The following is a 27,702-nucleotide window of genomic DNA, read 5'->3' on the forward strand; positions in this document are numbered from 1 at the left end:
AGCTTTTGTCACGTTTTTAGCAGAAATGGAAAGCAGTTCATCGCAACCAGATCACCTTATGCTTTTAAAGAATAATATTCACAGTATGCTATGTTTTATCCACATGAAAGGAAAAATGGTATGTATGGAAAAAGTTATATAAGTATTTTCAAAATGCTGTATAATTGAAGCAGATAATTATTTTAACCATCATCAGTGAACCTGTTATAATCAAAGTCTTTAATGCAAAACATGGCCTTTTAAAAATTTGACTATGCAATAAATCTTTCTACTTACAAGTTTTTAAGTTAGTACCCAAGGCATCATTTTTGAGAGATTTCTTCTTTTACCACACTGTTTATTTTGAAACAATTTTAGACTTCCATGAAGTCACACACCTGCATACTCTTTAACCAGTTTTCTAGTGTTAATACTGACGTAACCATGGTGTAATTATAGAAACTGAGAAATTAACATTGGCACATAACTATTAACTAAGTTCTAGATTTTTTTTTGGAATTTCACCAGTTTTTGCAATAATGTCCCCTTTCTGATTTAGGGTTCAGTTCAGGATACTGCATTGCATGTAGAAAGATTTCTTTTTGCTGGCTGATTGACACATGTGGAAATAAGAAAGAATATGGATTTGGGAATGAGGCAAGTCTGGATTCAAAGTCCAGCTCCATCAGTAGTTAGCTATATGACCTTGGACTCATTCCTTTATGGGTTTTTAACAATTCTGTCTGTGCTTTTGTTCTGTTAACTCAGGTCTTTATTTGGGAAAGCTATCTTTGAGTATATTATACGTTTCCTGTTTGTTTCTTTGTTCTTCCACGAAATAACTATTGCCATTGTTTTCATACTTACCTTTCAGTATTTTTCACAAACTGCTGTAAGATCATGTTTCTCTTTATTCTGGGAGATTGTATTTCAGCTTGTGTTCTCTCTCACTGATTCAATTTACTGCAAGATCTTTTCTGTCCATAAGACTTTGATGTCATCTTAAACTTTGTTATAAGTAAAAAAGGCCCCTTCTACCCCAAGAGTATATTCATTCCCAGTATCTTCTAGAATGCATATAGTTTTTATTTTTCTATATGTAAATCTTTGCATATTCTAGGTGGAATTACATTGGTGTGAGGTAGGGATCAAAACGAGTGTTTGCCCAAATTAACTGTTCAATAAATGGTGTTGGGAAATTAACTAGTATCTAACCTTTACTGTCGCATTTACCGTCTTCCAAATTCAATCCCTATCAATACGCCTCAATTACTGGATGGCTTATTCTTTTCTATTAACCTTATTTAGTCTATTCTTATGATAGCCTAAATTGTTTTAATTACTAGAAATTTGTCTATTTAATATTTTATAGGCTGAATTCTTTCTGATTATTCTTTTTTATCCAAACTTAAAAAGATAATTTTATTTATTGAACAGCAATCAGGGTTCATGAGTTAAAAATATGTATTTGGCTTTTTAAAAAAAGTATTTTTATATGTATTTATGACACAGGAGTACCTCAGAGACTATTTCAAAATGACATGAAAAATGGCTTAATATGTTTATCTTTTTTACATTTATATTAAAATTTTTTTAAAGAATGTCACTTCTACCACTGTGAGTTTGTCTTCGTTTTTTATTCGTGTCTCAAGAACACTAATATTCTACCAAACATAATTTTTTAAATGTTTGGTTTAGTTATGCAAAGTTAACAACACTGTATGGTTCCTTTTCATCCCATTCTGTTTGGGGAAAAGAAAAATATCCATTTTTGATTACTCATCTCAAGACACTGAGGAAGCATAGTATCCCCATTTAACCTGCTGCAGGATTCCCTTCTTTCCTACAGCTGGATATTCAGACCCTGGCTGGGTGTTACCATCCTGTACCATCAGCTAAATTCAGAACCATATCCTCTTGTCTTTTTTGCACAAGAACATCCAAGGAATAACTGTCAAAGATTAGGATATTTGACAGTTGTATCAGGAATTTGAGAAAAAGCAGAGAAGAGCTGGAGGAAGTAGGGAGATCAGAATCCTTGGACCCTCTGTGACTTCCTTGCTGGAGGATGGGGCAAACTTAGGTCAGCAGAATCCCTCACCAGACCTTATTCATTCAGTGCCGCAGTATGAACAGCCAGCTGTGGTGATAACTGGAGTTAGCTGGATTCACTGCTAACAAAAACACATTAAAGAAACTTCATGCCTGTGGACCCACAGTTTCTAGTGGGTCTCTGTTTAACTGCAGGGTTCTCTTCTTCAAGTATCTGCATAGTGTTTGAGAGCTTTAGTTCTAGTCTTATTTTTAACTTGTTGGTCCCCTACCCTGTGCAGCATGTGAGTTTATTTTCCCTCTTAGTCATTTGTAGAAAGCAAAAGTCACAGTGTTAAAAAAACTGTTATTTAAACAAGAAGAGATAATTTCTTTTAACTTAAGAGACGCATGTAGAAATAGGGACATTGCAAGCAACCCAGGTGATATTGCCTTGGTGAGTTTTCAGGATTCTGCCCAGTGTGCCCTTCCTCTTGGCATTGCTGCACAGCTGTATTGTCTGGCTTCTGGTAGACAAGAGGGCAGCCGAGAAGGGAGATTCAGAGTTTGGAAACCCAGAAGTAAGGGGGCCTGAAGCTGTAGTACCTAAACATGTCAATTCCTACTGCTAGATTTCTTGGGGACAGGTGTTTAGTTTTGTTTCACAGCAGCACAGTGGGTGATACAACTGATTTTCTAACTGCTAGTAGTCAAAGGAGGAGGGTTAGGATTACAGGGTGAACTAACCTATAACCTATTTTGTGTTTCTTTTTTTTTGAGATAAAATTGACATATATCATTATATTAATTTGAGGTATACACCATAATGGTTCAATATATGTATACAGGTTTCCCCTGCTATCTGAAAAGAGAGCATTCCTATGAAAACTTTGGTAAGCTGAGATGGTGTAAAGCGAGACACAATTACCTTTTTTTGTAATAGTAAACATATGCTTTGGATTTCTTTTGGTTAGTGAAAAAAAGTACAGGTGTAGGTCTTTCATAAAAGTGAAGTCGTGCAAAGCAAACTTTTAAAAAGTGGGGGCTACCTGTATTTTGCGAAATGATCACCACAGTAGGTCTAGCTAATATCCTTCGCCACACACTTAAAAACTGTGTTTCTTGTGATGAGAAATTTTAAGATCTACTACTCTCTTAGCAACTTTCAAATATAAAATACAGTATTATTAACTATAGTCACCATGCAATATATTACATCCTCAGGACTTATTTTATAACTGGAAATTTGTACCGTTTGACCCCCTTTACCCACTTTGTCCACTCCTCCCCTCTCCCTGCCTCTGTCTTTGTATCTATGAGTTTGTCTTTTTTTTTTTAAGATTCCACATCTAAGTGAGATCACGTGGTATTTGTCTTTCTCAGTCTCACTTATTTCACTTAGCATAATGCCCTCAAAGTCCATCCATTGTTGCAAATGGCAGCATTTCCTTCTTTTTTATGGCTGAATAATATTCCATTGTATATACTGTATACTAGATTTCCTTTATCCATTCATCCATCAATGGACACTTAGATTATTTCCATGTCTTACCTATTGTAAATAATGTGGAAACAAACATGGAGGTACATATATCTTTTCAAGATAGTGATTTTATTTCCTTTGGATAAATACCCAGAAGTGGAATTGCTGGATCATATGGTAGTTCTGTTTTTAATTTTTTAAGAAACCTCCATATCGTTTTCCATAGAGTCTTTACCGATTTACATTCCCATCGATAGTACACAAGGGTTCCCTTTTCTCCACATCCTAGCCAACACTTACTTCTTGTCTTTTTGTTAATAGTCATTCCAACAGGTATGAGATGATATCATATTGTGATTTTGATTTGCACTTACTGAGTGATTAGTTATATTAAGTACCTTTTCATGTACCCGTTGCCCATCTGTATGTCTTCTTTGGGAAAAGGTCTACAGATGTCCCTTGGAGATATCGTAGGTTTGGTTCCAGACCATTGCAAAAAAGCGAATGTCACAATAAAGTGAGTCACATGAATTGTTTGGTTTCCCAGTGCGTATAAAAGTTATGTTTACACTGCACTGTAGTCTGTTAAGTGTGCAATAGCATTATGTATTTTAAAAAATACATACCTTAATTTAAAAAGTACATTACTGCTAAAATATGTTAACCATAATCTGACAACACAGGATTGCCACAGACCTTCAATTTGTAAAAAACACAAATATGAAACACAGTAAAGTAAGCACAAAAAAACAAGCTATGCCTGTATTCCGATTTTCTGCCTATTTCAGAATTGAATTGTTTGTGTGTTTTGCTGATGACTTGTATGAGTTCTTTACATATTTTGCATGTTAACTCCTTAACATATATATGATTGCAAATATTTTCTCCCATTTAGTAGGTTACCTTTTAATTTTGTTGATGGTTTCCTTTGCTGTGCAGAAGCTGTTTAGTTTGATGTAGTCCCCTTTATTATTTTTCCTTTTGTTGCCTTTGCTTTTGGTGTCAAATCCAAAAAATCATCACCAAGATTGATCTCAAGCAGCTTACTGCCTGTGTTTTCTTCTGTGAGTTTTATGGTTTCAGGTCTTATGTTCAAGTCTTTAATCCATTTTGAGTTAATTTTTGTGTATAGTGTAAGATAGTGGTCCAATTTCATTCTTTTGCTTGTGACTGTCCAGTTTTCCCAACACCATTTATTAAAGAGACTGTTTTTTCTTCATTGTATATTCTTGCCTCCTTTGTCATAGATTAAGTGACCATATATGTGTGGCTATATTTCTAAGCTCTCTATTCTGTTCCATTGATCTATGTGTCTGTTTTTATGCCAACACCATACTTTTTTGATTACTATAGTTTTGTAATACGGTTTGAAATCAGGAAGCATGATGTGTCCAGCTTTGTTCTTCTTTCTCAAGATTGCTTTGGCTATTCACATTTTTTTTGTGGTTTCATACATATTTTAGGATTGCTTGTTCTGTTTCTATGAAAAATACCATTTGGATTTTGATGGAAATTGCATTGAATGTGTAGATTGCTTTGGGTAGTATGTATATTTTAACAATATTAACTCTTCCAAGCCATGAGCACAGAATGTCTTTCCATTTATTTGTTTTTTCTTCAATTTCTGTCATCATTGTCTTAGAGTTACATTTGGTTAAACTCGTTCTTAGGTATTTTATTATTTTTGATGTAATTGGATTGTTTTCTTAATTTCTCTTTCTGATCATTTGTTATTAGTGTATGTAAATCAACCGATTTTGGGAAAACTTGGTTATAGTCTCATGGGAAGCTTGGACGTGTCTCCTTGTGTTAACATATTGATGTTACCAGCGGTCATGGCAGTTGAGTTTAAAGTATCATCCAAAGAAGAGAAGCATCTTGGACAACACACCATTCATAGTGTTTATCATTAGCTGAAATATATCCATAATACATCTCTGGAAATAGAACCCGGGATGTTTTCCTCTTGTTCACAACAGCCAACTTCGTAAGTTAAAAAGCCAAGTAGACATGTCTTTCTAAGAGTTTAGAACGGTAGATGCCAAACTTTAGGACATGTTTCTGTATATGTGCTAAATTTTGGAAATAGGCCCTGCGTATTATTTTGTTCATTTATCTGTTCAGCTTATCCAAGAGAGAATAAAATGAAGTCATTGCTTTCATAAAATTTATACTATAAAATACTTATTGCACAAATACATCAATGTCATACTTTTCATGATCTCTGTTCACAGTCAGTAATACCAGAAATCAATAATAATCCCTCAAAACAGAATAACTTTGAAATTTTTAATAAAATATTTTGTTATTCGCTTAAAAATTTTTTTGAAGTAGAGTTTATTTACAGTATTATGTTAGTTTTACGTTACAGCAAAATGATTCTGATATATATATTTTATTCACTTTTAAGCAAATAAATTATAAGAGAAATTAAAAATATTTAAGCTGAATGAAAATGAAAACACTCCATTTACACAAACTTAGGCAGTGTAATTAAATCAAAACGTATGGTGAGATATACACCTTTAAATGTATGTAATAGGAAAGGAAAATATTTTAAATTAATCAGTCATTTAACTCAAGCAGCAATAAAGAATAATAAACATAAAGAGAGAAGAGGAAAGAAATAATGAAATAAAAAACAGAAACCAATGAAGTACAAAATGAAAAAATAGTGCAGTTTTCAGCAACACTAATTTATCCACATACGCATAAAAATTAGAAGACAATTAGACTTGTGACCACTAACTGGGTATTTGACATAAAGAATTATTGTCAATATATAGATATAAACTTGATATTATGGTCGTGTGTTTCAAAAGAGTTCTTACTGTTTAGAGATATGCAGAGAAATATTTGCCAGTGAAGTACTGTGATGTCTGGGTTTACTTCAAATAATACTGAAAGAGGAGAATAGCTGGACGTGTAGGTAAATCAAAATTGGCGATATTTGATAATTGTTGAAGTTGACTGTTTATTATACATTTTTCTACTTTTACAAATGTTTAAAATGTTTCACGATAAAAAGTTTCTTAACCCCCTCCTCCCCCGGAAAGCTGCCAGGCTCTGATGATTTTACAGAGGAGTTCAACCAAACCTGTAGTGAAGGAGATAATATTTTATACAAATTGGTGCTGAAAGAAGATGAAAGAAGTATCCCCAACTCCCTGTTTAAAAAATAAAAGCTAAACTTTTCGTTGGAGAAAAGTTATGCATTTACCAAACAATTGCACAGACAGTAGAGAGATTTCCTGTATGCATCATACCCAGTTTCCCAATTATTAACGTCTTATTGTTGTATGGTGCATTTGTCACAACTAAGGAACCAATATCGATACATTATTATTAACTAAAGTCCATTTATTGTTCCCATTCCCATCGTTTCACCTCACGTCCTTGCTCTGTGTCAGGATCCTATCTAGGATAACCATTACATTTTCTCATCTTGTCTCCTTACGCTCTTCTTGGTTGTGGCAGATCCTGAGACTTCCCTTGTTTTTGCTGACCTTGACCGTTTTGAGGAGCCCTGGTTAGCTATTTGGGGACATCTGTCTCAGTGAGATTTGTCTGCTGTTTTTCTCATGATTAGACTGGGATAGATGTGGGGGAGGGAGACCACAAGTTAAAGTGCCATTTTTATCACATCGTATCAAGGTTGCGTATTATCACTGTAACTCATCATTATTTAGGTGAACCTTGACCACGTGGCTGAGGTAGTATTTGTCAGGTTTCCACTGTGAAGTGTCTCTCCCACCACCCCCTTCCATACCGTCCTCTTTGGAAGGAAGTCGCTCTGCATGGCCCACGCTTAAGGAGTGTGCAGTCGTGCTCTTCCTCCTGAGCGTGCAGTATCTGTGTAAATTATTTTGAATTCTTCCACATGGGAGATTTGTTTGTTCTTTCCTGTTTATTTATTCAATCATTTATATTACTATGAATGCACTGATATTTACTTTTATACTTCGGGTTATAAACCAACATAAACCACGTAATTTTGTTGCTCTATTTGTTCAGCTTTGGCCATTAGGAGCCCTTATGGTTGGCAATCTTGTCCCTCTCACACACTGTCGTCATTGTTTTTGTTTGTTTTCCTTTCCTTGCCTGTTTTCTTTTCTTTTTTTCCTTTCTTTTCTTTTCTCTTCTTAGCACTTTCTTACTTTCTAGTTTTACAAGGTACTTCAGGCTCATCTTGTATATTTCCCTCCTGCAGTCTCAGAATCAGCCATTTCTCTAAGGAACACTGGTTTTATTTAATGGATAAGGGTATTTGAAACCAAGATCTGGGCGCTAGGTGCCAACTCACTTTTATGAGGCTTATTTAAAGTGGGATTTATTCCAGGAACGCAATGATTGCTTGACGTTAGAAAATCGAGGGGGCTTCCCTGGTGGTCCAATGGTTAAGACTCCATGCTCCCAATGCAGGGGGCCCAGGTTCAATCCCTGGTCAGGGAACTAGATGCCACATGCCACAACTAAGATCCCATGTGCCGCAGCTAAAGATCACACACACAGCAACGAAGATCCCGTGTGCTGCAACTAAGACCCGGCACAGCCAAATAAATATTAAAAAAAAAAAGAAACTCGATTAAAATAATTGACAGCAGTTATAAACACAGAACAAAAACTCAACAGATACAGAGTAAAACATTTGATAAAATTCAATACCAATTCACAATAATTAAAAAAAATGTAGTCAGCCAAGAACAAAAGGATGTTTTCTTAAATTGATAAAAGGTGTCCATGGAAAAATTGTAAAAATTGTGCTTAATGGTGAAATGGTAGAAGCATTCCTTTTAAAATCCATAACCAGACCAAGATGCTGCCTGTCACTGCTGCTGTTTATTTTTATACTTCTGGTCCTTACTAGCATACGATAAGTAAGTGATGTAAGGATTGGGGAAAAAGCAGTTTGTATTATTTGCAAATGATGATTGTCTAAATAGAAACTTTAGACAAACTTTTAGAAGATTGCTGGGTATAAGATGAATATACAAAAGTTAATAGAAATCCTACATACACATCATCAACTCTTAAGGTAGTTTTAAGAGACAGTACTTAAAATAGTTTTTTTTTTTTTTTTTTTGCGGTACACGGGCCTCTCACTGTTGTGACCTCTCATGCTGCGGAGCACAGGCTCCGGATGCACAGGCTCAGTGGCCATGGCTCACGGGCCTAACCGCTCCGCGGCATGTGGGATCTTCCCAGACCAGGGCACGAACCCGTGTCCCCTGCATTGACAGGTGGACTCTCAACCACTGCGCCACCAGGGAAGCCCTAAAATAGTTTTTTTTAAAGGCATCTAAGAATAAATCTAAAAAGGAATACGTAAGATATTGATGGAGCAATTGTTAAAGAGTATAAAAGAGGAGAGATAAATTAGTGGAGAGATGGGCCATATATTCTTGGAAGGGAAGACTCAGTACCATAAAGGTATCCACTTACCCCAAAGTGATTTATATATTCCATGTAATTCTAATCAGAATCCCAAAGGGGTTTTCACAGAATACAAAAAGCTAATCTAATATTAATATTTAAAATGTAGGGTTTTTTATAATAAATTTATTTTTTAAATTTATTTATTTTGGGCTGTGTTGGGTCTTTGTTGCTGTACGCGGGCTTTCTCTACTTGCAGCGAGCGGGGGCTACTCCTCGTTGCAGTGCGCGGGCTTCTCATTGCAGTGGCTTCTCTTGTTGCGGAGCATGGGCTCTAGGCGCGGGGGCTTCCGTAGTTGTGGTGCGCAGGCTCAGTAGTTGTGGCTCATGGACTCTAGAGTGCAGGTTCAGTAGTTGTGGCGCACGGGCTTAGTTGCTCCGCGGCATGTGGGATCTTCCCAGATCAGGGCTTGAACCCATGTCCTCTGCAATGGCAGGCAGATTCTTAACCACTGTGTCACCAGGGAAGTCCCAAAAATGTAGGTTTAAGTATAGATGATATGATTTTAAGGAAAAGATAACAGGAGGTGTTGTATCCTATCACACATGAAGATTTATCATAAAGCTAAAGCAATTGAATCTGTGTAGTGTTGGGCAGAGAGATCCAAATAAACCGGGAGAACAGAATGCAGAGCCTTGAGTAGGCCACATGTAAATAGGAATCTGTAATGGAAGTAGAATTACAATTCAGTGAGGAAAGAATGGACAATTGAAAAAGGCCACTGTGACAATTTATAGAGTAAATTACACAATTTCATTGCTACCAGGTACAATGCACAGAAGTAAATTTTGAACGAATCAAAAACTGAAAGCAGCGTTTTAAGATTTTTAGAAGTAAATATAAGGAAATCTCCTTATAATACTGAAATAGGGAGGATTTTATTTTAAAAAATAAAGGGAAAAAAAAAGGAAGGAAGATAAAATGTACAAGGAATAAAGAGAAAGATTGATAAATCTTAGTACGTTAGGAATTAAAACCTTTGTTCAAAAAAAAAAGAAAAGAAAAAGAGATCATTAGCAAAGTGAAAGAGTGAGCTCCTGGCTGGTATAAGAGATTTGCAAGGCAAACCAATAGGAAAGTACCATGACCATAAACATTTACATTTTTCTTGTTCAGAAAAATGCAGAATATAGATGAAAACATCACTGGGATAACATCTCATGCCTATCTATTTTGAAACAATTTTAGAAGTCTGAAAATGCCCGTAGGCAAGCGTACGCGGAAACTGGAACTCTTCTGTATGGTTGGTAGTAGTATAACTGACGTAAACATTTAGGAAGCCCATTTCATGTTACCTAGAAAGAAGAATGTGCAACACAGCCTGCGATCTAGGAATTCTACTTCAGTGCTTTGAACCTAGAGAAACTAACATATATGCAAAGAGACTCATGTAAAGATATGCACTTTAGCACTGTTTCTGATGATGAAAAAGTCAAAACCGTCTCAGAGTCCCGCAGGAGGAGATTAGATGAGGCAACTGACTTCTTCAAACGGTAAAATAACATGAAGCAATTAAAATGAACTATATCTGCATGTACCAACATGGACAAATCTCAAAAACACTGCATTGATTATTGATATACAAGTAGAAGAAATCTAATATGTATAGGAACAGCACACACCGAGTTGAGCATAATGAATACTTCTATGGAGGGGGAAGTTCTTAAATTATATCCACTCATTTAATTTTTTAATGAAGCAAATATCATAAAATGTTTAAAAAATTTGGATAAAGTTAAGTGACATCTTGTATTTCTGAAATATTTTCTGAATTTTAAAAATATTATTAACAATATTAAGTAAATGAAAATTTTGAAATTAATAAATATAGGGTTAAGGGTGTAAGAGATATAAACTATTAAGTATAAAATAAGCTACAAGGATATGTTGTACAACACAGGGAATATAACCAACATTTTATAATAACTACAAATAAGGTATATAACCTTTAACAATGTGAGTCACCATATTGTACACCTGTAACTTATATAATATCGTACAGCAACTATACTTCAGTAAAAAAAATAAAGTTAACTATGTGAGGTGACGGATGTGTTCATTATCTTGATCTTGTATAATGTATCAAATGTAAATATATGTATCAAATCATCACACTGTACAGTTTAAGTAGATATCAGTTATTCCTCAGTAAAGTTAAAAAATTACAAAACTAAAAAATAAATCAAATCTGTAATACCATCAGAAGAGAAGATAGGAGAAATTAGAAGAAAATATTAGATTTCTCAGAGGAAACTATTAGAAAATATAAGTTGTTTTTATGATCAGGGCATAGTTAAGTCATGTCTCCACATGACACCAGGGCCATAAACTGTGAAGGGAAAAATGGAGAATAGATAGCTAAAAAGCCTTTACTTCTGTTGAGCAAAAGTTACATAAACTGAGATAGTAAGTTAAGCACCCTTTTTTTTTTATTGCAGCAGACATGATAGAAAGGCATAAAATTCTAGGAATTGCCAGAATTGTAGATAAAAACATAGCTATGTTTTAAAAGTTGGATCAGTCTAGAGCCTCTAAGATTTTCCTAGGATTCTTTCAAGTAGAAATAGTGTTCCTGAAGAGAGTATTCTTAATCACAAGTTCACCTCTTGCTAACCTCAGGTCTAGTCCACAGAAGATTTAGGTTAAAATCTACACCTTCCTTTTATTGCAAGTCAGATACTAGAGATGAGAGACACTATTCTACCAGGAAACTTGGGAACTATTCAGAATTTGTTCCAGTTTCAAATAAGCTGGGAGTTTTAGGAGACTGCTTAGTTACTTAGGCACAGAGTTCCATAGTCCTTCACGTGGCTGGAATGGCCTTCTTTGCCTCTGTGTTTTGTGTTTGAGAAGGGGACAGGGGCCTTCCCTGGTGGCGCAGTGAATCCTCCTGCCAATGCAGGGGACATGGGTTTGAGCCTTGGTTCTGGAAGATCCCACATGCTGCGGAGCAGCTAAGCCCGTGCGTCACAACTACTGAGCCTGCACTCTAGAGCCCGCGTGCCACAACTACTGAAGCCCATGCTCCGCAACAAGAGAAGCCACCACAATGAGAGGCCTGTGCACCGCAATGAAGGGTAGCCCCCACTCGCCGCAACTAGAGAAAACTCGTGCATAGCAACAAAGACCCAATGCATCCCAAAATAAATAAAAATAAAATAAATTTTTTTAAAAAAGAAAAGAAAAGGGGACAGGGAGGTGTAGGACACCATGAAGCAAGGCCCTTCCCCATTTTGTACTTAAAAAATTTGAAGTGGGGCTTCCCTGGTGGCGCAGTGGTTGAGAGTTCGCCTGCCAATGCAGGGGACACGGGTTCATGCCCCGGTCCGGGAAGATCCCACATGCCGCGGAGCGGCTGGGCCTGTGAGCCATGGCCGCTGAGCCTGCGCGTCCGCAGCCTGTGCTCCGCAACGGGAGAGGCCACAACGGTGAGACGCCCGCGTACCACAAAAAGAAAAAAAAAATTTGAAGTGAAATTTACATACAGTGAAACAAATATCATAATTGTCCAATTTGATGAGTTTACAAAGATGTATTCCCCTGTGAAACCAACACTCCACATAGGAATACTGAAAATATAGGATATTTTTATTATCACAGAAAACTCCTTCTTCACCCTTCTCAGTCGTCCCCCACCCCAACTCTTGCAGAAACAACCATTGGTACACCTCAGATATTTTGTGTATTAGCTGCATGTTCCTGAATTTTATATATATGCTGTCATACAGTATATATTCTTTTGTGTCTGGCTTCTTTCCTTCAGCATAATGTTTTTGAGATTCTTCATGTATTGTGTGTTTCGGTAGGTTTTCCTTGTGTTCTGGGTTTTTTTTTTAATAGTCGAATGGTGTTTCATTGTATAAATATATCACAATTTGTTTATCCAGTTTCCTTTTGACAGATATATGGATTGTTTTAATTTGGTCTATTACAAATAAGGCAGCTGAGAAATCCTTGTACAATTCTTCTTGTGGACCTGTCAGTCCATTATTAGATACATGATTTACAAATGCTTTCTCCCATTCTGTTAGGTTCTTTCACTTTCTTCGTGGACAGTGCCCTTTAAAACACAAAGGTTTTGATTTTGAAGAACTCGCATGTTTTTTTCTTTTGTCACTTTTGGTGTCGTATCTAAGAAGGTTTTGCCTAACCCAAGGCCATGAAGATTTTCTTCTAAGAGCTAGTTCTAGCTCTTATATTTAGGTCTGTGATCCATTTTGAGTTTTTTTTGTTGGTATGTGTTGTTTGAGAATGGGGTCCAACTTAACTCTTTTGCACGTGGCTATCCAGTTGTCATATCACCATTTGTTGAAAAGATTATTCTTTCCCCCATTGAATTGTTTTGCACCCTTGTTGAAAATCATTTGACATGAATGTGGAGGTTCGTTTTGGTCTTTTGGTTCTTTTATCTTTTTGATGTTTTTAATAACAGCTTTATTGACATATAATTCACATACCATAACATTCACCCTTTTACAGTGGACAATTCAGTGTTTTTAGTAGGTTCAAAGAGTTGTGCAAACATCATCCCTGCCTGACTTTTTAAAAAAGTTTTATTGGAGTAAGTATAGTTGATTTACCATGTTGTGTTAGTTTCAGGTGTCATCCCCAAAAGAAACCCTATACCCATTAGCATGGACTTTCAGTTCTATTCCATTGATCTAGATGGTTGTCCTTCTGCCAGTACAATGCTGTCTGGATTACCGGAGTAATCAAGTAACGCAAGAGCTACTGTGCAGTAAGTTTTGAAATTGGGAATTGTGTATCTTCCAACCTCATTCTTCTTTTTCAGGATTGCTTTGACTATTCTAGGACTTCTGCATTTTGATATGAATTTTAGGGTCAATTTGTTAACTTTTTGTAAAAAAAAAAAAAAGGCCAGCTGAGATTTTAATAGGGAATCCGCATTGAAATGGTCAGATTAGTTTTGCTGGTTATGGACTTTATATGAATGAATCTGAAGTACATACTCTTTCACATCTAAATTCAGAGTATGTTTTTGAGATTCATTTATGTCTTTGTATGTATTAATGGTTCATTACATTGCTGAGTAGTAGTTCAGTATGTGAATACACATACTTTATCCTCCTGTTGTAAACTTTTGGGTGGTTTCTAGTTTTTAGCTATTATGAATTAAGCTACTATGAACATTCATGTGCAAGTCATTATTATGGGCATATGCTTTTATTTTTCTTGAATAAATACATAGGAGTGGAATTGTTGGACCTTATGATAAATGTATGTTTAACTTATAAGAAATGGCCATTGTGTTTTCCAAAGTAACTGCTCTAATTTACACTTCCACCCAGTGATACATGAGAATTTTGGTCGATTGACATCCTTGCCAATATTTAGAACTGTTAGTCTTTTAAATTTTAGCCCTTGTAATGGATATGTGACGGCATCTTTATTTTTTTATTGAAGTATAGTTGATTTACAATATTACATTAGTGTCAGGTGTACAACATAGTGAATCAATATTTTATGGATTATACTCCATTTAAAGTTACTATAAAATAATGGCTCTGGGACTTCCCTGGTGGTCCAGTGGTAAGGAATCCGCCTTCCAATGCAGGGGACGTGGGTTCGATGCCTTGTCAGGGAACTAAGATCCCACATGCTGTGGGGCAACTAAGCCCAGGCACCTCAACTAGAGAGCCCATGTGCTGTAAACTACAGAACCCAGCGCTCTGGAGCCCGCACACTACAACTAGACAGGGAAAAACCCGCACACCACAACTAGAGAGAAACCCGCGTGCTGCAACTATAGAGGAGCCCTCATGCTGCAACGAAGAGGCCACATGCCACAACTAAGACCTGACACAGCCAAAAAATAAAATAATTAGTTAAAAAATAAATCAAATAAAGTAAAATAATGGCTGTATTTCCCTGTGTTGTATAATATATCCTTGTTGCTTATTTATTTTATACATAGTAGTTTGTATCTCTTAATCCCATACCCTATCTTGCCCTTCCCTCATCCCCTCTCCCCACTAGTAAACACTAATTTGTTCTCTATATCTGTCTGTTTCTGTTTTGTTATTACACTTGTTTGTTTCTTTTTAGATTCCACATATAAGTGACATACAGAATTTTTCTTTGTCTGATTTACTTCAGTTAGCATAATACTCTCTAGGTTCATCCACATTGTTGCAAGTGGCAGAATTTCATTATTTTTTATGGCTGAGTAATATTCCATTGTATGTGTGTGTGTGTGTGTGTATATATATATATATATATATATATACCCCCCACATCTTCTTCATCCATTCATCCATCAGTGGACCCTGAGGTTGCTTCCACATCTTGGTTATTGTAAATAATGCTGCTGTAAACATTGAGGTGCATGTAACTTTTTAAATTATTTTCATTTTCTTTGGATACATGCCCAGGAATGGGATGGCTGGATCATATGGTACCTCTATTTTTGGTTTTTTGAGGGACCTCCATACTGTTTTCCATAGTGGCTGCACCAGTTTACATTCCCACTGGTAGTGTACAGTGATTTACCAAAGGAAGAAGTAAATTGTCACTATTTGCAGATGACATGATACTACATGTAGAAAACCCTAGTCTCCACTAAAAAACTATTATAACATGTAAATGAATTCAGTAAAGTTGCAGGATATAAAATTAATATACAGAAATCTGTTGCTTTTCTATACACAATTAACTGTCAGAAAGAAAAAGCAAGAAAACAATCCTGTCTAAAATCACATCAAAAAGAATAAAATATTATACCTAGGAATAAATTTAACCAAAGAGGTTAAAGACTCATTGTGATTTAATCTTCATTTCCTTGACGATAAAAGATGTTGAGCACTTTTCATCTACCATTGTTCATTTATGGCTATTAAATTCTTTTGTCTATTCGAGAGAAGTAACTAGTTTTCCTTTTGAGTTGTATTATATATTTTTAACAAAAGTCTCTTGTCAAAATATGTGTTAGAGATTTTTTCCATTATTGGTTTGCCTTTTCATTTGGAATAATGTTGTCTTTTGATAAGCAGAGGCATTTTAATATTGACGAAATTGTATTGTTTTTCACAATTAGTGTTTTCTGTGTTCTAAAAATCTTTGCCTACCCTATGTTGACAACAATATTTTTTTGACTCGTCCTCTAGAAGCTTTTGGGTTTTTTTCCATGATTTTTTTTAACATCTTCATTGGAGTATAATTGCTTTACAATGGTGTGTTAGTTTCTGCTATATAACAAAGTGAATCAGTTATACATATACATATGTTCCCATATCTCTTCCCTCTTGCATCTCCCTCCGTGCCACCCTCCCTATCCCACCCCTCTAGGTGGTCACAAACTACCTAGCTGATCTCCCTGTGCTATGTGGCTCCTTCCCACTAGCTAGCTATTTTATGTTTGGTAGTGTATATATGTCCATGCCACTCTCTCACTTTGTCACAGCTTATGCTTCCCCCTCCCCATATCCTCAAATCCATGCTCTAGTAGGTCTCTGTCTTTATTCCTGTCTTACCCCTAGATTCTTCATGACCTTTTTTTTTTTCTTCTTAGATTCCATATATATGTGTTAGCATACGGTATTTGTTTTTATCTTTCTAACTTACTTGACTCTGTATGACAGACTCTAGGTCCATCCACCTCACTACAGATAACTCAATTTCGTTTCTTTTTATGGCTCAGTAATGTTCACTTGTATGTATGTGCCACATCTTTAACCATTCATCTGTTGATGGACACTTAGGTTTCTTCCATGTCCTGGCTATTGTAAATAGAGGTGCAATGAACATTTTGATACATCACTCTTTTTGAATTATGGTTTTCTCAGGGTATATGCCCAGTAGTGGGATTGCTGGGTCGTATGGTAGTTCTATTTGTAGTTTTTTTTTTTTTTTTATTATTTTTGTGTTTTTTTTGTGGTATGCTGGCCTCTCACTGTTGTGGCCTCTCCCGCTGCGGAGCACAGGCTCCGGACGTGCAGGCTCAGCGGCCATGGCTCACGGGCCCAGCCGCCCCGCGGCACGTGGGATCCTCCCGGACCGGGGCACGAACCCGCGTCCCCTGCATCGGCAGGTGGACTCTCAACCACTGCGCCACCATGAAAGCCCCTATTTGTAGTTTTTTAAGGAACCTCCATACTGTTCTCCATAGTGGCTGTATCAATTTACATTCCCACCAACAATGCAAGAGGGTTCCCTTTTCTCCACACCCTCTACAGCATTTATTGTTTCTAGATTTTTTGATGATGGCCATTCTGACTGGTGTGAGATGATATCTCATTGTAGTTTTGATTTGCATTTCTCTAATGATTAATGATGTTGAGCATTCTTTCATGTGCTTGTTGGCAATCTGTATATCTTCTTTGGAGAAATGTCTATTTAGGTCTTCTGCCCATTTTTGGATTGGGTTGTTTCTTTTTTTGATATTGAGCTGCATGAGCTGCTTGTAAATTTTGGAGATTAATCCTTTGTCAGTTGCTTCATTTGCAAATATTTTCTCCCATTTTGAGGGTTGTCTTTTGGTCTTGTTTATGGTTTCCTTTGCTGTGCAAAAGCTTTGAAGTTTCATTAGGTCCCATTTCTTTATTTTTATTTCCATTTCTCTAGGAGGTGGGTCAAAAAGGATCTTGCTGTGATTTATGTCATAGACTGTTCTACCTATGTTTTCCTCTAAGAGTTTGGTAGTTTCTGGCCATACATTTAGGTCTTTAATCCATTTTGAGCTTATTTTTGTGTATGGTGTTAGGGAGTATTCTAATTTCATACTTTTACCATGTACCTGTCCAGTTTTTCCAGCACCACTTATTGAAGAGGCTGTCTTTTCTCCACTGTATATTCTTGCCTCCTTTATCAAAGATAAGGTGACCATAGGTGTGTGGGTTTATCTCTGGGCTTTCTATCCTGTTCCATTGATCTATCTTTCTCTTTTTGTGCCAGCACCATACTGTCTTGATTACTGTAACTTTGTAGTGTAGTCTGAGGTCAGGGAGCCTGATTCCTCCAGCTCTGTTTTTCGTTCTCAAGATTGCTTTGGCTATTCAGCGTCTTTAGTGTTTCCATACAAATTGTGAAATTTTTTGTTCTAGTTCTGTGAAAAATGCCAGTGTTAGTTTGATAGGGATTGCATTGAATCTGTAGATTGCTTTGGGTAGTAGAGGCATTTTCACAGTGTTGATTCTTCCAATCCAAGAACATGGTATATCTCTCCATCTATTTGTATCATCTTTAATTTCTTTCATCAGTGTCTTATAATTTTCTGCAAACAGGTCTTTTGTCTCCTTAGGTAGGTTTATTCCTAGATATTTTATTCTTTTTGGTAAATGGGAGTGTTTTCTTTTTTATATATATATAAATTTATTTATTTATTTTTGGCTGTGTTGGGTCCTCGTTGCTGCACGGGGGCTTTCGCTAGTTGCGGGAGCCACCCTCCGTTGCAGTGTGCAGGCCTCTTACTGCAGTGGCCTCTCTTGCTGCAGAGCACAGGCTCAGCAGTTGCGGCGCATGGGCCCAGCTGATTGGCATGTGGGATCTTCCCAGCTCAGGGCTCAAACCCATGTCCCCTACAGTGGCAGGCAGATTCCCAATCACTGCGCCACTGGGGAAGCCCGGGAGTGTTTCCTTAATTTCACTTTCAGATTTTTCGTCATTAGTGTATAAGAATGCCAGAGATTTCTGTGCATTAATTTTGTATCCTGCTACTTTACCAAATTCATTGATTAGCTCTAGTAGTTTTCTGGTAGCATCTTTAGGATTCTCTATGTATAGTATCATGTCATCTGCAAACAGTGACAGCTTTACTTCTTCTTTTCCAATTTGGATTCCTTTTATTTCTTTTTCTTCTCTGATTGCTATGGCTAAAACTTCCAAAACTATGTTGAATAAGAGTGGTGAGAGTGGGCAACCTTGTCTTGTTCCTGATCTTAGTGGAAATGGTTTCAGTTTTTCACCATTGAGGACGATGTTGGCTGTGGGTTTGTCATATATGGCCTTTATTATGTTGAGGAAAGTTCCCTCTATGCCTACTTTCTGCAGGGTTTTAATCATAAATGGGTGTTGAATTTTGTTGAAAGCTTTCTCTGCATCTATTGAGATGATCATATGGTTTTTATTCTTCAATTTGTTAATATGGTGTATCACATTGATTGATTTGCGTATATTGAAGAATCCTTGCATTCCTGGGATAAACCCCACTTGATCATGGTGTATGATCCTTTTAATGTGCTGTTGGATTCTGTTTGCTAGTATATTGTTGAGGATTTTTGCATCTATGTTCATCAGTGATATTGCCTGTAGTTTTCTTTCTTTGTGACATCTTTGTCTGGTTTTGGTATCAGGGTGATGGTGGCCTCGTAGAATGAGTTTGGGAGTGTTCCTCCCTCTGCTATATTTTGGAAGAGTTTGAGAAGGACAGGTGTTAGCCCTTCTATAAATGTTTGATAGAATTGGCCTGTGAGGCCATCTGGTCCTGGGCTTTGGTTTCTTGGAAAATTTTAAATCACAGTTTCAATTTCAGTGCTTGTGATTGGTCTGTTCATATTTTCTATTCCTTCCTGCTTCAGTCTCAGCAGGTTGTGCATTTCTAAGAATTTGTCCATTTCTTCCAGGTTGTCCATTTTATTGGCATAGAGTTGCTTGTAGTAATCTCTCATGATCCTTTGTATTTCTGCAGTGTCAGTTGTTACCTCTCCTTTTTCATTTCAATTCTATTGATTTGAGTCTTCCTCCTTTTTTTCTTGATGAGTCTGGCTAATAGTTCATCAATTTTGTTTACCTTCTCAAAGAACCAGCTTTTAGTTTTATTGATCTTTGCTATCGTTTCCTTCATTTCTTTTTCATTTATTTCTGATCTGATCTTTACGATTTCTTTCCTTCTGCCAACTTTGGGGGTTTTTTGTTCTTCTTTCTCTAATTGCTTTAGGTGTAAGGTTAGGTTGTTTATTTGAGATGTTTCCTGTTTCTTAAAGTAGGATTGTATTGCTATAAAATTCCCTCTTAGAACTGCTTTTGCTGCATTGCATTAGTTTTGGGTCGTCATGTCTCCATTGTCATTTGTTTCTAGATATTTTTTTGATTTCCTCTTTGATTCCTTCAGTGATCATTTCATTATTAAGTAGTATATTGGTTTGCCTCCATGTGTTTGTATTTTTTACAGATCTTTTCCTGTAATTGATATCTCATCTCATAACATTGTGGTCAGAAAAGATACTTGATACGATTTCAATTTTCTTAAATTTACCAAGGCTAGATTTGTGACCCAAGATATGATCTATCCTGGAGAATGTTCCATGAGCCCTTGAGAAGAAAGTGTATTCTGTTGTTTTTGGATGGAATGTCCTATAAATATCAATTAAGTCCATCTTGTTTAATGTATCATTTAAAGCTTGTGTTTCCTTATTTATTTTCATTTTGGATGATCTGTCCATTGGTGAAAATGGGGTGTTAAAGTCCCCTACTATGTTCGTGTTACTGTCAGTTTTCCCTTTTATGGCTGTTAGTATTTGCCTTATGTATTGAGGTGTTCCTATATTGGGTGCATAAATATTTACAATTGTTATATCTTCTTCTTGGATCAAACCCTTGATCATTACATAGTGTCCTTCTTTGTGTCTTGTAATAGTCTTTATTTTAAGGTCTATTTTGTCTGATATGAGAATTGCTACTCCAGCTTTCTTCTGATTTCCATTTGCATGGAATATCTTTTTCCATCCCCTCACTTTCAGTTTTTATGTGTCCCTAGGTCTGAAGTGGGTCTGTTGTAGACAGCATATATATGGGTCTTGTTTTTGTATCCATTCAGCCAATCTGTTTCTTTTGGTGGGAGCATTTAATCCATTTACATTTAAGGTAATTATCGATATGTATGTTCCTATTACCATTTTCTTAATTGTTCTGGGTTTGTTATTGTAGGGCTTTTCCTTCTCTTGTGTTTCTTGCCTAGAGAAGTTCCTTTAGCATTTGTTTTAAAGCTGGTTTGGTGGTGCTGAATTCTCTTAGCTTTTGCTTGTCTGTAAAGGTTTTAATTTCTCCATCAAATCTGAATGAGATCCTTGCTGGGTAGAGTAATCTTGGTTGCAGGTTTTTCTCCTTCATCACTTTAAATATGTCCTGCCACTCCCTTCTGGCTTGCAGAGTTTCTGCTGAAAGATCAGCTGTTAACCTTATGGGGATTCCCTTGTGTGTTATTTGTTGTTTTTCCCTTGCTGCTTTTAATTTTTTCTTTGTATTTAATTTTTGATAGTTTGATTAATATGTGTTTTGTTGTGTTTCTCCTTGGATTTATCCTGTATGGGACTCTCTGTGCTTCCTGGACTTGATTAACTATTTCCTTTCCCATATTAGGGAAGTTTTCAACAATAATCTCTTCAAATATTTTTCCGTCTCTTTCTTTTTCTCTTATTCTTATGGGACCCCTATAATTTGAATGTTGGTGCGTTTAATGTTGTCCCAGAGGTCTCTGAGATGTCCTCAGTTCTTTTCATTCTTTTTTCTTTATTGTGCTCTGCAGTAGTTATTTCCACTATTTTATCTTCCAGGTCACTTATCCGTTCTTCTGCCTCAGTTATTCTGCTATGAGTCCTTCTAGAGTATTTTTAATTTCATTTATTGTGTTGTTCATCATTGTTTCCTGTTTAGTTCTTCTAGGTCCTTGTTAAATGTTTCTTGCATTTTCTCTATTTCCAAGATTTTGGATCATCTTTACTATCATTATTCTGAATTCTTTTTCAGGTAGACTGCCTATTTCCTCTTCATTTGTTAGGTCTGGTGGACTTTTACCTTGCTCCTTCATCTGCTGTGTGTTTTTCTGTCCTTTCATTTCATTTATCTTACTGTGTTTGGGGTCTCCTTTTCGCAGGCTGCAGGTTCGTAGTTCCCGTTGTTTTTCGTGTCTGTCCCCAGTGGTTAAGGTCGCTTCAGTGGGTTGTGTAGGATTCCTGGAGGAGGGGAGTAGTGCCTGTGTTCTGGTGGATGAGGCTGGATCTTGTCTTTCTGATGGACAGGTCCATGTCTGGTGGTGTGTTTTGGGCATCTGTGGCCTTATTATGATTTTAGGCAGCCTCTCTGCTAATGGATGGGGCTGTGTTCCTGTCTTGCTAGTTGTTTGGCATAGGGTGTCCAGCACTGTAGCTTGCTGGTCATTGAGTGAAGCTGGGTCCTGGTGTTGAGATGGAGATCTCTGGGAGATTTTCGCTGTTTAATATCACGTGGAGCTGGGAGGTCTCTTGTGGACCAGTGTCCTGAAGTTGGCTCTCCCACCTCAGAGGCACAGCCCTGACACCTGGCTGGAGCACGAAGAGCCTGTCCTTCACACAGCTCAAAATAAAAGGGAGAAAAAAATAGAAGGAAGGAAAGAAAGAGGATAAAATAAAATAAAGTAAGATAAAATGAAGTTATTAAAATAAAAAATAATTATTAAGAAAAAAAATTTTTTAAGTTAAAAATATAAAAGAAAAAAACCCCAGACAGACAGAACCCTAGGACAGTTGGTGAAAGCAAAGCTATACAGCCAAAATCTCACACAGAAGCATACACAAACACACACACTAAAAGAGGAAAAGGGTAAAATATAATCTATCAAGCTCCCAAAGTCCACCTCCTCAATTTGGGATGATTCGTTTTCTATTCAGGTATTCCACAGATGCAGGTTACATCAAGTTGATTGTGGAGCTTCAATCCGCTGCTCCTGAGGCTGGTGGGAGGGATTTCCCTTTCTCTTTTTTGTTCTCCCAGCGCCCGGGGCTCAGCTTTGGATTTGGCCCCGCCTCTGCGTGTGGGTTGCCTGCGGGCGTCTGTTTTTCCGCTCAGACAGGACGGGGTTAAAGGAGCTGCTGATTTGGGAGCTCTGGCTCACTCAGGCCTGGGGGTGGGGGTGGGGAGGGCGGGGCACGGAGTGCGGGGCGAGCCTGCGGCGGCAGAGGTCGGCGTGACATTGCACCAGCCTGAGGCGCGCCATTGCACCAGCCTGAGGTGCGCCGTGTGTTCTCCCGGGTAAGTTGTCCCAGGGTCACGGGACCCTGGCAGTGGCGGGCTGCACAGGCTCCCCAGAAGGGGGGCGTGGAGAGTGACCTGTGCTTGCACACAGGCTTCTTGGTGGCGGCAGCAGCGGCCTTAGTGTCTCATGCCCGTCTCTGGGGTCCGCGCTCTTAGCCGGGTCTCGCGCCCGTCTCTGGAGCTCCTTTAAGCAGCGCTCTGAATCCCCTCTCCTCGTGCACCAGGAAACAAAGAGGGAAGAAAAAGTCTCTTGCTTCTTCGGCAGGTCCAGGCTTTTCCCCGGACTCCCTCCCGGCTAGCCGTGGCGCACTAACCCCCTGCAGGCTGTGTTCATGCCGCCAACCCCAGTCCTCTCCTGGCGCTCCGACCGAAGCCCGGGCCTCAGCTCCCAGCCCCGCCCGCCCCGGCGGGTGAGCAGACAGCCTCTCGGGCTGGTGAGTGGCGGTCGGCCCTGATCCTCTGTGCGGAAATCTCTCCGCTTTTCCTTCTGCACCACTGTTGCTGCGCTGTCCTCCACGGCCCCGAAGCTCCCACCTCCGCCACCCGCAGTCTCCGCCCGTGAAGGGCCTTCCTAGTGTGTGGAAACTTTCCTCCTTCACAGCTCCCTCCCACTGGTGCAGGTCCCGTACCTATTCTTTTGTCTCTGTTTATTCTTTTTTCTTTTGCCCTACCCAGGTACGTGGGGATTTTCTTGCCTTTTGGGAGGTGAGGTCTTCTGCCAGCGTTCAGTGGATGTTCTATAGGAGCAGTTCCACGTGTAGATGTATTTTTCATGTATCTGTGGGGAGGAAGGTGATCTCTGCATCTTACCCTTCTGCCATCTTCTCAAAAATCAGGTACGATGATTCCGGCCCGCGGTCCCCAGGACTGTCTCGGCTTCGGCCGCCTGGGCCCCTCCAGAGCTGGCAGCCTCAGTGAGGCTGCCCTCCCCTCGGGCTCCCGGGCAGTTCTGTGACAGCGGAGGGAGGAGACCCCGAGCCGGGAGTTCCAGCTCTGCGGAAACCGAAGCTTTTGTTTTTTATACTTAGATCCATTATGCACTGGGACTTAATCCTTGTCAGTGGTGTGAGTTAGGTGTTAAGATTCATTTTTAAAAATACAGATATCCACATATTTTTTTTAGCATTGTTTGAAATGGCTTTACTTCTTTTATTTAATTGCTTTGTTGCCTTTGTTGGATACCATTTGCCTCTATACGTACAGGTTTATACTTGGACGCACTTCTTTCTGATAGATTTCTCTATACTTTGCAAATATTGCAGTCTGAATATTGTGAATTTGTCGTAAACTTTAAAATAAAATAGTGTAGATCTTTCAGCTTTGTCCATTTTCAGGGTATATTTATTATTTTAAGTCCCTTTAAATTTCCTGTCCACATTAGAGTCTGTTTCTCAGTTTCCTCAAAATACCTCCTCTGATTTGTTTTATAATAGTATTGAATCTTTAGATAAATGTGGGTAGAAGTGATAGCATAACAGTATTGAGGCTTTTGATCCTTAAATGTGATATAAATCTCCATTTAATTACATCTGTGTTAATATCTCTCAGCAGTATTTTATAGTTGTCAGTGTAGAGCTCTTGAACATCTTATTGTTAATCTGACTCTACTTTCCGGGGTTTCGTGCTAATGAAATGAAACTTGTTCAAATTTTTATTTCTAAATATTTGTTGGTAGTTGTTTTGTTGCAGGACTGTCAAAATGATGTTCCACTTCCTTCAGGCTTCCAGGATTTCTGATAAGAAGTTTGCCATCATTAGATTTGTTGTTCCTCAGTTTTGTTCTCTGGTTGTTTTGTTTGTGAATCTGGTTGCTTTGTATTGTCTTTAGTTTCCTGCACTGTGATAATGATGTGCCTGGGCATAGATATCTTTGAAATTATCCTGTTGAGGTTCACTGAGCTTCTTGAAGCAGTAAGTTTGTGTCTTTCATCAAATCATTTCTTCAATTTTTTTATCAAATTTTTGAATTTTATTTTATTTTTATACAGCAGGTTCTTTTTAGTTCTCTATATTATATATATTAGTGTATACATGTCAATTCTACTCTCCCAATTCATCCCACCACCACCCACCCACCCCGCCACCACCACTTTCCCCCCTTGGTGTCCATACGTTTGTTCTCTGCATCTGTGTCTCAATTTCTGCCCTGCAAACTGGTTCATCCGTACCATTTTTCTAGGTTCCACATATATACGTTAATATACGATATTTGTTTTTCTCTTTCTGACTTACTTCACTCTGTATGACAGACTCTAGATCCATCCACATCTCTGCAAATGACCCAATTTTGTTCCTTTTTATGGCTGAGTAATATTCCATTGTATATATGTACCACATCTTCTTTAGCCATTTGTCTGTTGATGGGCATTTAGGTTGCTTCCATGACCTGGCTATTGTAAATAGTGCTGCAATGAACATTGGGGTCCATGTGTCTTTTTGAATTATGGTTTTCTCTGGGTATATGCCCAGTAGTGGGATTGCTGGGTTGTATGGTAGCTCTATTTTTAGTTTTTTAAGGAACCTCCATACTGTTCTCCATAGTGGCTGTATCAATTTACATTCCCACCAACAGTGCAAGAGGGTTCCCTTTTCTCCACACCTTCTTGAGCATTTGTTTGCAGATTTTCTGATAATGCCCATTCTAACTGGTGTGAGGTGATAACTCATTGTAGGTTTGATTTGCATTTCTCTAGTAATTAGTTATTTTGAGCAGCTTTTCATGTGCTTCTTCACCATCTGTATGTCTTCTTTGGAGAAGTGTCTATTTAGGTCTTCTGCCCATTTTTTAATTGGGTTGTTTGTTTCTTTAATATTGAGCTGCATGAGCTGTTTATATATTTTGGAGATTAATCCTTTGTCCGTTGATTCATTTGCAAATATTTTCTCCCATTCTAAATGTTTGATAGAATTTACCTGTGAAGCCATCTGGTACTGAACTTTTGTTTGTTGGAAGATTTTTAATCACAGTTTCAATTTCATTGCTTGTGATTGATTTGTTCATATTTTCTATTTCTTACTTATTCAGTCTTGGAAGTTTATACCTTTCTAAGAATTTGTCCATTTCTTCCAGGTTTTCCATTTTATTGACAGGGAGTTGCTTGTAGTAGTCTCTTATGTTGCTTTATATTTCTGCATCGTCCGTTGTAATTTCTCCTTTTTCATTTCTAACTTTATTGATTTGAGTCCTCTCCCTGTTTTTCTTGATGAGTCTGGCTAAAGGTTTATCAATTTTGTTTATCTTCTCAAAGAACTAGGTTTTAGTTTTATTGATCTTTCTATTGTTTTCTTTGTTTCTATTTCATTTATTTCTGCTCTGATCTTTATGATTTCTTTCCTTCTACTAACTTTGGGTTTTGTTTGTTCTTCTTTCTCTAGTTCCTTTAGGTGTAAGGTTAGGTTGTTTATTTGAGATTTTTCTTGTTTATTGAGGTAGGCTTTATTGGTATAAACTTCCCTCTTAGAACTGCTTTTGCTGTATCCCACAGGTTTTGGATCATCGTCTTTTCATTGTCATTTGTCTCTAGGTATTTTTTGATTTCCTCTTTGATATCTTCAGTGATCTCTTGGTTATTTAGTAACGTATTGTTTAGCCTCCACGTGTTTGTGTTTTTTATGTTTTTTTTTCCCTGTTGATTTCTAATCGCATAGCACTATGGTCAGGAAAGATGCTTGATATGATTGCAATTTTCTTAATTTTACCAAGGCTTGATTTGTGACCCAAGGTGTGATCTGTCCTGGAGAATGTTCTATGTGCACTTGAGAAGAAATTGTAATCCGCTGTTTTTGGATGGAATGTTCTATAAATATCAATGTCCTATAAATATTAAATCTATTTGGTCTATTATGTCATTTAAAGCTTGGGTTTCCTTGTTAATTTTCTGTCTGGATGATCTGTCCATTGGTGTAAGTGAGATGTTAAAGTCCCCCACTATTACTGTGTTACTGTCGATTTCCTCTTTTATAGCTATTAGTAGTTGCCTTATGTATTGAGGTGCTCCTATGTTGGGGGCATATATAATTTACACTTGTTATATCTTCTTCTTGGATTGATCCGTTGATCATTATGTAGTGTCCTTCCTTGTCTCTTGTAACTTTCTTTATTTTGAAGTCTATTTTATCTGAGTATTGCTACTCCAGCTTTCTTTTGATTTCTATTTGCATGGAATATCTTTTTCCATCCCCTCACTTTCAGTCTGTATGTGTCTCTAGGTCTGAAGTGGGTCTCTTGTAGACAGCATATATATGGGTCTTGTTTTTGTATCCATTCAGCAGGCTTGTGTCTTTTGGTTGGAGCATTTAATCCATTCACGTTTAAGGTCATTATTGGTATGTATGTTCCTATTACCATTTTCTTAATTGTTATGGGTTTGTTTTTGTAGGTCCTTTTCTTCTCTTGTGTTTCGCACTTAGAGAAGTTCCTTTAGCATTTGTTGTAGAGCTGGTTTGGTGGTGCTGAATTCTCTTAGCTTTTGCTTGTCTGTAAAACTTCTGACTTCTCTCTCGAATCTGAATGAGATCCTTGCCAGGTAGAGTATTCTTGGTTATATGTTCTTCCCTTTTATCACTTTAAATATATTGTGCCACTCCCTTCTGGCTTGTAGAGTTTCTGCTGAGAAATCAGCTGTTAACCTTATGGGAGTTCCATTGTGTGTTATTTGTCGTTTTTCCCTTGTTGCTTTCAATAATTTTTCTTTTATTTTTGTCAATTTGATTACTTTGTGTCTCGGCTTGTTTCTCCTTGGGTTTATCCTGTATGGGACTCTCTGCGCTTCCTGGACTTGGGTGGCTATTTCCTTTCCCATGTTAGGGAAGT

General features: G+C 37.6%; 1 protein-coding gene and 1 non-coding gene across 2 annotated transcripts in view; both read left to right on the top strand.

The window, feature by feature from the left end:
• NCKAP5 (NCK associated protein 5) overlaps positions 1-27,702 on the top strand; it is a 965,176-nt gene that overhangs the window by 398,018 nt on the left and 539,456 nt on the right. The gene's annotated exons all lie outside the window — the stretch shown is intronic.
• On the top strand, positions 7,873-7,945 carry TRNAW-CCA (transfer RNA tryptophan (anticodon CCA)). Its single transcript has one exon. It is a non-coding gene; the product is annotated as a tRNA-Trp (tRNA).

This window comes from Delphinus delphis, chromosome 7 (genome assembly GCF_949987515.2).
Source record: "Delphinus delphis chromosome 7, mDelDel1.2, whole genome shotgun sequence".
In the NCBI taxonomy this organism is placed as follows: domain Eukaryota; kingdom Metazoa; phylum Chordata; class Mammalia; order Artiodactyla; family Delphinidae; genus Delphinus; species Delphinus delphis.